We start from the raw sequence: 10,444 nt of genomic DNA, 5'->3' as shown, positions 1-10,444 counted from the left end.
AATCTCTCAAAGGTTTTTTCCTGTTTCTTTTATAAACCTTTCCTTAATTGGATAAAATAAAACTCGGTGGCGACACTCTGCTTTTCGCAATTCAAAAAAATAAAAAGAAGAGACAGTTCTCAAAAAAACCGAGGTGACATTGTGCATAAAGCATTCATGGCATATATAATAGGATGTTGGTCCGACGATGTTTGTAGGAAAATTGGTTCAGTGATGGCATCAATCCCATAGTGTGGATTGGATGCAATACTGTGAAGTGCTATGGTTCTGAGCATGAACCGATCCTATTGGTGGGGATCTTTGGAGAATTATGACTGAGTCATCAATGAAGTTTTGGTACCACATGCATGAGTCAATGATGTTTCATTTCATTCTTTATGACATTGCATAATGTTTGACTACGTGATGTTTAATTATCCGTGAATAAATGAGATTTAGATGATGAATGTGATTGAATCATGTGATGATAATGTGAGTAGATGATGATGTGCAGGTATGAGTAAATATGTAAAACATCGAGGTTATGATCGTTTGATTGGAATAATATCATTTTTATTTGTTTCGATATTTGATCTACCATGTGTGGTATTTGAGATGTATTGAATTATGAATTCCACTGTGAGAACTTGAACTAGATTTGTTGTCATTGAAGAAGTATGTTGTTTAAATAATTTGAAAACCGTGTTATGAAGCAGGCCATTTTAATATGAAGTTTTTATGAAGGTGATACCCTCGTTGGTGATTCTTGTTTATTTAATGATTAGAATATAAGTGAATTATATATATGGGTTTAGATGGGTGTTACATTATAGGTATCAGGCCAGGTCGGTCCGTCCAGCCAACTTATTTAGTCTTTTTGTATGACAGTTGAATACTGTCGGTGTTTATTATAACCTTGGTACTGATTGTGATGTGAACAGAGTATGGCTGGTAGAAACGACATTGCAATTGTTGCTGCCTTGAAGACTGTAGCTCAAGTTATGCGGAATCAGCCTAATGCTGGTGTGAATGATGAATCTTGCAGCTTGAGTATGTTTCAGAGGGAGAACCCTCCTACTTTCAAATGTCAGTATGATCCCGATGGAGCACAAGCTTAGCTCAAGGAGATCGAGAGGATTTCTCAATGATGCATTGTTCTGCAGCGTAGAAGGTACGATATGGTACTCATATGCTGCCAAAAGAGGCTAATTGTAACACCCCATATTTTCTAATTATTAATTTAATTAGAATTTAAAGTAATTAATTAAAAATTCGGTATTTTAAATTGGATTAAAGAAGAAAAATTATGGAATAATGAGTTAATGGGCCAGTGTTTTGGTAAGTAAAGGGGATATATTAATTGAGGCCTTACTAACGTTATGTTATGTTTTTTCATAAAACAAGAGTTTTGGAAAAATAGAAACACAAGACCAATTGGGAGAAGCTAAACACGTAAAGAGAAGTGGAGGAGAAGTGTCAACAAGGAAGAGAGATCTCAAGAAATTGGCTAAGATAATGGGGGACTCTTCCGATTACCATCTATTATCGGGTTGTAGATGCTAGGATTGAAATTGTATGCTATTTGATTCAATAGAAATATATGTTAGGTTTAGGGGTTGTAGAGTTGGGGCTTAAATTCATAAATTTCATGTGGATTTAATGTTTGTGAATGATTGGAAATGTGAAATAGAATTATTGCATTGATAATTGGTGTGAAATCCCTGAAAGTTGCTTTGTAATGATGTTAAAATAGGACTGGTGTGAGTGGAATTGCATGGAGGGACTGAAATGCTGTCAAAAAGGTGGATTTTCTGGTACAACGGGGCTGTAACCGGTTACACTGTGCCTGTAACCAGTTACACTGAAGTTTTTTGAATAAATTGTGCGTGTTGCATTTTCATAACCGGTTACGCTCAGGCCGTAACCAATTACAAGAGTGTGGAAAATAATAGCAAGAAGGCTACGTCATTCGTAACTGGTTACGATATTCCCCGTAACCGGTTAGGCTGGGAGATTTTCTAAAAAAACTTGTTTTTACGTGGACGTATGGTTACGCTATCCTTTGTAACTGATTACGATGTAGCATTTTGGAAAATTAATTTAATTTCTAAAACTTATAATTTTCAAACCGTAGATCTGTTTTGGGCGCCGTTTTGTGCGTTAAATAGATAATTTCATTTTCTACATAATTAAATCACTTAAAAAGCAGTAGCTCAATTTTATATAAAATCAGGTATTTTAATAGTGGTGATTTGTATTCGTAAGCATATGTGATTGATGTGTTATGCATTGGTATTGTGGTAATCTAATTACCCTATTATTGTTGTGTTGGTGTGATATACGTAGTACATGATTGATGAATGGTATTAATGTTGAATGCATTATGTGGTGTTATATTGGTTAATTGATTATGATAATGTTGTTCATGATCAATGGTGTGATGATTAGCATGTTATAGGTGATGCATGCATTCATGATCATAATGGTGGCTGACCCCAGTGGTGTTGGATCAGCGGTAGCTAATTGCCATTGTATGGAATTAGTGAGTGGAAGTAGCCGTATCCTTGATGATGGTGGATCATTGAGATGGGTGAATCCCATGATTGGTACCACATGCATGTAGTTGCATTGCATTAGGTTGTATGAATCATTATAACATGAATGGAAGAATGTCCAATGTTATAATGTGGTGTGATTGAGTAACGTTTGTAGTTGATGAATGTTGATATAATCTGAAAATATTTTGTGAATGGGTGAATAATATATTGTTGATGTTTTATCGTTTACAAGCTGATAACATTTGTTAATTGTGAATGAGACTCACCCATACTATTGATTATTTTTAGATTAGAGTGTAGTAGCTTGTGCTTGGTGAGGTTAACACGTAGAGTCGTTTCGTTTAGTTCATCGTGTCAGTGTCATGCTCTGGTCTTGTAACAATGGGGGGGGGCGCTTGTTTATTTTAGAGTTGTTTGAAAACTCTTGATTTTTTTTTGTTGAATAATTTTGTTTGATTTTGATGTGGTAATCTGTTGGAGGTGATAACCTATGGTTTTGTTATATTATCCAACTTATGCATTAATTTCCGCTATGTTAACATGTTTGGTAAAAGAATTGGATTATCGTGTTTCCTTGTGGTTATGCATGATATACATGGTTTTTGGTTTTATATGACGAGTTGTAACATCCTTGATACATGTTTACTCTGAAATTATTATATTAATTCTTGGGGTTTAGAAGGGTGTTACAGTAGTAGTATTAGAGCATAGTCGGTCGATGTGACCAGGGTGTTAGTGTCATTATCCCCTTGTATGCGACTAGTGTGAAGTTGACACTTTCGAAACTTTTGGTTCTAATGGAATTTTTTTGTGAATTAGCAGATAATGGGTGGAAGAGGTGGAAGAAACGATGATGCGGTTGTTGAGGCTTTGGGCATGATTGCTGGAGTGCTTGGAAGGAATGCCAATGGAGCTGGGATTGGTGCTAACAGGTAACTGGGAGATATTCAGAGGAACAATTATCCATTGTTCAAGGGAACTCATGATCCTAACGGTGCTCAGAAGTGGCTGAAGGAAATTGAAAGAATATTCTGAGTGATAGATTGTGCTGAGAATCCGAAGGTGAGGTATGGAACTCATATATTATCTGAGGAAGCAAATGACAGGTGGGTTACTACTAGAGCTGAGCTTGATGCAGATGGTGTAGCAATCACTTGGGATAATTTCAAAAGAGAATTTCTGAGGAAATACATTCCTGAAGATGTTCGGGGAAGAAAAGAAATTAAATTCTTAGAGCTGAAGCAAGGTAGTATGACTGTGCCTGAGTATGCTTCCAAGTTTGTGGAACTGGCGAAGTACTATACTCATTACATCAATGATGAAGCTAGTAAGTTCTCGAAGTGTATCAAGTTTGAGAACGGTCTCCGTGATGAAATCAAGCAAGGTATCAGATATCAAAGGATTCGTCGATTTACTAACTTGGTGGATTGTAGTAGTATATTTGAAGAAGATAACATTAAGCTAAAGTTAACTCACTCTCGCGGGTTGGTTGAAAAGATAGGGAAGAAGCCTATGGATAGAGGTAAACCACATGGTAGAGGTAATCCAAGGATGGCAGTTGGAAGAAGCCTAGTGGGGGAGATTCTAGTGCTCCTGTTAGGTGCTATGAGTGCAGTGAACTTGGTCATCGTATTCATGAATTTAAAAGTTAAGAGATGAAGTGTTATAGGTGTGGTAAGGCGAGTCATGTTATTGCTGATTGTAAAGTAAAAATTGTGACTTGCTTTAACTGCGGGCGAAGAGGATCATATTAGTCCATAGTGTCCTAAGCCAAGGAAGAATCAAGCTGGTGGTAAAGTTTTTTCCTTGTTTGGGTCAGAGACTACTCCTGAGGATCGATTGATTAAAAGTACGTGTTTTATCCATGGCACACCTTTAATTTCAATTATAGATACTGGAGCGACTCATTCCTTCATTTCCTTGGATTATGCTAAAAGATTGAATTTAAAAATATCTGATATAAATGGAAGTATGGTTATTGATACTCCGGCGTCGGGTTCAGTGACTACTTCATCTGCTAGTTTCAATTTGTCCAATTGATATTTTTGGTAGAAAGTTCGGAATGGACTTAGTGTGCCTTCTGTTGGAACAACTGGATGTCATTCTGGGAATGAACTGGTTGGAATTAAATCGGGTTCATTGAAAATTCTAGTAACCCACGCTCGATGTCAAACTCGATGTTATGAAATCCATAATTACGTAGCACAGATAGTAATAACAGAACAACATAAAAACAGTAAAGAACACACATAATTGTTTACCCAGTTCGGTTCAAACAACCTACTCTGGGGGCTACCAAGCCAGGGATGAAGTCTACTATTAGCAGTATCAATTCAAAGCTAAACTCCCCCGTTTACAACTTGTCACCTAATCACTACCCAATGACCATTCTACCTAGGTTCTCCCTAGATATGGAATATCTCCATTCCACTCCCCCTCAATCACAGCAGTGATTACACATAAACATATAACAATTATAGAGAGAAGAAACTCTTCAAAAACACACCTTGATCTATTTAAAAGCTTCAATCAAGAGATACACACTCGTGCTTAAAATCTTAGAGTGAAAATAAACACACACAACTTATTTCAATGCAATCATCAAGGACAATTGCTTGGATCACACGAGACAGCTACAGAACTACAGTTCTTTACAATACACAATTTTCTGTCTGCATTCCAAAATAGGATTGCAGTCTTTTTATATGCAGTCTTGGGCCTTGGGATTTTTTAGAAACAAATTAGGGTTAACCAAGTTAACCTAATTTACACACCATCTGGTTGTTACAAAATATGTTGTCAGCAGGATCTTCTAGACGAATTATTCAGCACACAATAAAATGTTTCCTAAACTGATAATTGAGATAAATCAGGAAACACATTTAATAAATAATAACAGCTCCTGCTGTCACACACGGATGTCATGACATTGATCATGACATTCACTACAAAACCTGTATTAGCTCCACACATATGCAACCTGCATAACACAATATTAACTAGGTATGTTTTACCACTAATGCAGCCAACATGAAAACACTTTCATTCATATCAGTTGTTTCACAAAGACGGTTATTTTTTCTGAAGACATCAATGTTAAGGACTTGGCGATGACTGCTAGACAGGTGGCCGAGGCGGTTAAGGACGGGGCTGTCGTGTTTATGTTGTTTGTATATATGGAAGTGAAAGGAAAAACAGTGATTAGTGAATTACCGGTGGTATGTGACTCTCCGGAAGTCTTTCCAGAAGATATGAGAGAGTTACCACCTACGAGAGAGGTCGAGTTTGCTATTGGGTTGATTCTTGGAACGAGTCCTGTGTCGATGGCGCCTTATCATATGTCGGGATCTGAGTTGGCTGAATTGAAAAGTCAATTATAAGAATTACTTTAGAAGGAATTTATTCATCCAAGTGTTTCACCGTGGGGGGCGTCGGTGTTGCTGGTGAAAAAGAAGGAAGGTTCTATGAGATTGTGTGTGGATTACAGACAGCTGAATAAAGTTACTATCAAGAATCAGTATCCGTTGCCTAGGATTGATGATTTGATAGATCAACTGGTTGGCGCGTGCGTATTTAGTAAGATTGATCAGAGGTCTGGGTATCATTAAATTCGTGTGAAGGCAGACAATATTCAGAAGACTGCATTCAAAACAAGGTATGGTCATTACGAATATACAATGATGCCATTCAGAGTAACTAATGCACCTGGTGTTCTTATGGAATATATGAATAGGATCTTTCATCCTTATCTCGACAAGTTCGTGATGGTGTTTATAGATGATATTCTTATATATTCCAAGAATGAAGAAGAGTGTGCGGATCATCTTAGAGTTGTGTTGGAATTGCTGAAAGAGAAGAAGCTTTATGCTAAGTTATCGAAGTTCGAATTCTGGTTAAGTGAGGTAAGCTTTCTTGGCCATGAAATTTCCGAGAATGGTATTGTCGTAGAACCTACGAAGGTAGAAGCAGTATCTTAGTGGGAAGCGCCAAAGTCGGTTTCTAAAATTCGTAGTTTCTGGGTCTTGCGGGTTACTATAGAAAGTTCATTTAAGGATTTTTAAAGTTAGCATTACCGTTAACTAAGTTGACTAGGAAGGTGTCATACCCCAATTTTTGACCTAAGATACCACCTCATGTCATTTGCATATGCATCATTTGCATCTCTAACAAATTGCATAGCTTGTGTTTGTTACTTGTGCTCAGCAGGGTTTAATCAAGAAATCACTCATCAGTACAAGCAACAATCAATTAGGGTTTTGTTCCCCCTTCATCTCAAATGAATCATCTTCATCAACAATCAACATTTGGTCCTCAGAGATTCATTTCAACAAGCTCAAAGGCTCTGAATCAACCAAATTAGGGTTTTGACTGAAGATAGCATACTCCTTGACTTTTACTCAGAATTTGACATAATGACTTGGGACGTTACCTCAAGACCCCAAGTGCATCATTTTGTCCTAATCCATTGGCTCAAGACATCTCCTACACAAGGATTGATCAACAGTGAAATTTCAAATCATCAGATTAAGGTTTTGAACTATCAGGGACTGAAATCAGGGATCACATTTGGGAAACCTTAAAAATCCCCAGGAAGTCAATCAAAGGTTTCAATAATCTTCAAAAAAAATCCATTTCAACAAGCTCAAAAGCTTTGAATCGACCAAATTAAGATTCTTCATTCAATCCCTCACTCTTTGCAAGATAAATTCATGTACATGGGTGCTTTCATTTTAAATGCGCCATTGCCAATTGGTGTGATTTAAGAGACTTGTTTGGAATCTATTTCTTGGTTTTTTAGGCTCATGGAGTGCTCATGGTGAAGAATTGATTCATATGGAGTATTTGGAAATTGGTACAAGTTTGAAACAATTCATGGAAATTTCACCGAAATTGCAAGAAAAATCTTTTAGTCCATTTGTTGAAATATTATTTCAAGTATGGTTCTAAAACCATAAATTCAAGAATTAAAAGTTCATTGGTGCAAGAACATTCTTCACATTACTCCAAGGATTTCCCATCATTTTCTATATCAAAGGGAATTGAATTTCAAATTCAAAATTCATTCAAGAAAATTCAAACTTCATTTTTGAGTAGCAAATCCATTCAAGGATTCTAAGAGAAATTCAAACATTACAAGTGAAGTTCCTTTACATGAACAAAGTTCTAAATTTCAAATGCATTACAAGTGGACTTTATCCAAAATTCAAGAATTACAAAATTCCATTCATTTGCAAGAATACAAAGTTTCATTCATACAAAGTTGGAATTACAAGGAAAAGAAAAAAATAAAACTTCAAATGCAATTCTTGAATTCTTCAAGTCTTCATTCTTCAAGATCAAATTTCTTCATGCTTTTCTTCAAGGTCCTCATGCAACATGAAAAAAAAGAAACAAAAAGAGGGGTGAAATTAGCAAAAGTCAAAGAAAGCCAAAGAGAGATTTTTATGTCATAAAATTATGCAACTTAGAGATATCATAAAATGACATAAAAATTTACACACATGGCTTATATCATGAAAAATATCTTTGCATAAGAATATTCTTATTCTTATTTTTAATTCTTGCAACGATGAAGAATATATTCTTTTTCTTATCTTGCAATGATTGAAACTTGCCAATCAAGATTACCAATTGCCAAACACATCCTAAGCTTTTCCTATAAATAGAAGTGTTCACTTCATTGCAAATCACACCAAAGCTACTATACTACTAGCTTTCTCATTTCTCTCTTTTCTCTCATAGTTTTCAAGTTTCTTGGCAAGAAGAAGCAATTCTTCAAACCAAAGAAAACCACTTGAGAAGTGAGATTTCCTAGTTACAAAGTTCCATGGTTTGAAGAGAGTGAAGAAGAAATTCTTCATACCTTGTTAGAGAGTTCCAACTTGAAGTCCATCTTCAAGTCTCCCTAACATCCAAAGTCCCTGCAACATCCAAACCCCCTTTCAAACCTGCAAATTGGAAGGAAGGGGCAGCTTCATCATATTGAAGCAATCACAAGGAGCAAAAGAAAGAGCAACTTACGCAGCCGACAAGCACTGATACATCCAGAAGAACTTACAACAATTTGTGGTAAAGCTGTAACAACAACAGTCGCAACAAACGACAAATCGATTCAAAAATTCAGCAACAAATACTATTCTACCAAATTTCCAGAAGCAAGGTAAACAACATACCTTCAATAGTAATCCGGCTAAAATCTTCTAGCCGCAGGTAAGTTATCTTCATACCTCGCACTCAATATTGCTGTTAATTGTTATACTGATGAATTGTCTGAAACTGAAAACAGAGAAAGCTTGAGTTATTATCACTATACTGAAAAATACAGAGAAAGATCATACTAAATTTTCTATGTAAAACTAAGCTTAATACACCAGACAATCAACTTCAATACATCAACAAATTTCCAGAAAGCAGTAGAATAAAAAATGCAAGGTCAAAGCAGAAGGGAGTTGGATTCGTAACCATACCTGTCAAAGCCTTTCGCCGGAGATCATGAACTCGTCGGACTAGCTCCGACTGTGTAAGTCCCCTTTCTTCTTCGTTTTTCCTTATGCTGTTATGTTCACCGAACTGTGGTAAGAGGTAAGAACGAAGAGTGTCTGCCTTGATGTTCACTGAGCAAGTTTGAGAGAGAGTAACGTTTTTGTTGCTCAACCGTGAATCTAAGAAAGAAGCCTGTTGTTGTTGTTCCGAGAGAGTGAATTCGCGAGAGAGTGGAGAGAACTCGCGTGAGCAATCAAGAGAGAAAATCGCAAGAGAGAGAACCGAGTTGCCATGGGTGTTTGCTGTAAGAGAGTATTTCTTCTTTTTTTCAGAGAAAAAACGTGAGGGGAAGGAGATAGAGGCGTTGCCTCTTTTGCTGTTTAGGGTTCCATAAAACCCATCTTTGTTTACTAGTAACATGGGCGGATCCGGGTCACACTGACCCGACCCGGTCCGGCCCACCTTCCCTTTTTCATTATTCAGCTTTAATATATTGGGCCATGCACCCCCAATTTGATTTCACACCCCCTCTGGCCCAATTACTTAGTTTTTTTTTACTAACTATTTCTTTTAATTTTCTTTAGAAAAATAGTTTGCATAAAAAAAAACTTAGTATTTTAATTTAATATAGGATTTTAGTTTTTCTTTTCTAATCCTTATTAAAAAAAAACACAAATATATATTAGATGCATATTTAAGTTTATGTTTCTAATTATTTTCTCTTTTCATGAAAAAACCACAAAAAAATGTCTTTTCTTAGATTAATTTCATTTGAACTTAATATTTTCATATTATTTTGTGTAGTTAATCATTTAAATTTCTATTTGATTACTGTTGCACATCACTGGAATTTTCTAACTTCATCCGAGACTTCGAGATTATTTCTCTGTTGTCTTTTGGATTTGTCTGTTTTGTTTGGTCTTCCATTTGCTGTAGAATTCCATAAACAATTACAGGATGATCAAAGAATGCTGTAAGCTGTGAGCTTATCCGACGTTCTTTTCTACTGGTGAGGATGCTTAACATCTGTTTAAATCCTAATTTATTCCAAGCATATCACTTGAAGATCATGATAACACCTCAAACTCAGAAATCCAATTTTCTCATTCTTCGAGGTAAGCCTAAAACTCAATCAACTATTTCCATAACAATAATCAATTCACTTTCAAATCATCCATTGTTTTTCAAAACAGTGGGGCCTCTCGAATATTAGAGAGTATAAGTCCCTTTCCTCTTTCCTTTTACAATTTTTCTTTGTACAGAAAACTCTTTCAAAACAAACTTTCAAACTGTTTTCAAAACAACAAACGACGCGTCTGTTAATAAAACAATCAAACATGTTTTATAAAATAAAACATGGGCCTCCACATAGGTATAAGTCCCATTCCCGTACATGAAATTAGGTATTTCATTGTACACCTTTT

The sequence above is a fragment of the Vicia villosa genome, linkage group LG1, assembly GCF_029867415.1.
Source record: "Vicia villosa cultivar HV-30 ecotype Madison, WI linkage group LG1, Vvil1.0, whole genome shotgun sequence".
Taxonomy (NCBI): Eukaryota; Viridiplantae; Streptophyta; class Magnoliopsida; order Fabales; family Fabaceae; genus Vicia; species Vicia villosa.
Note: the sequence above shows the minus strand (reverse complement) of the source record.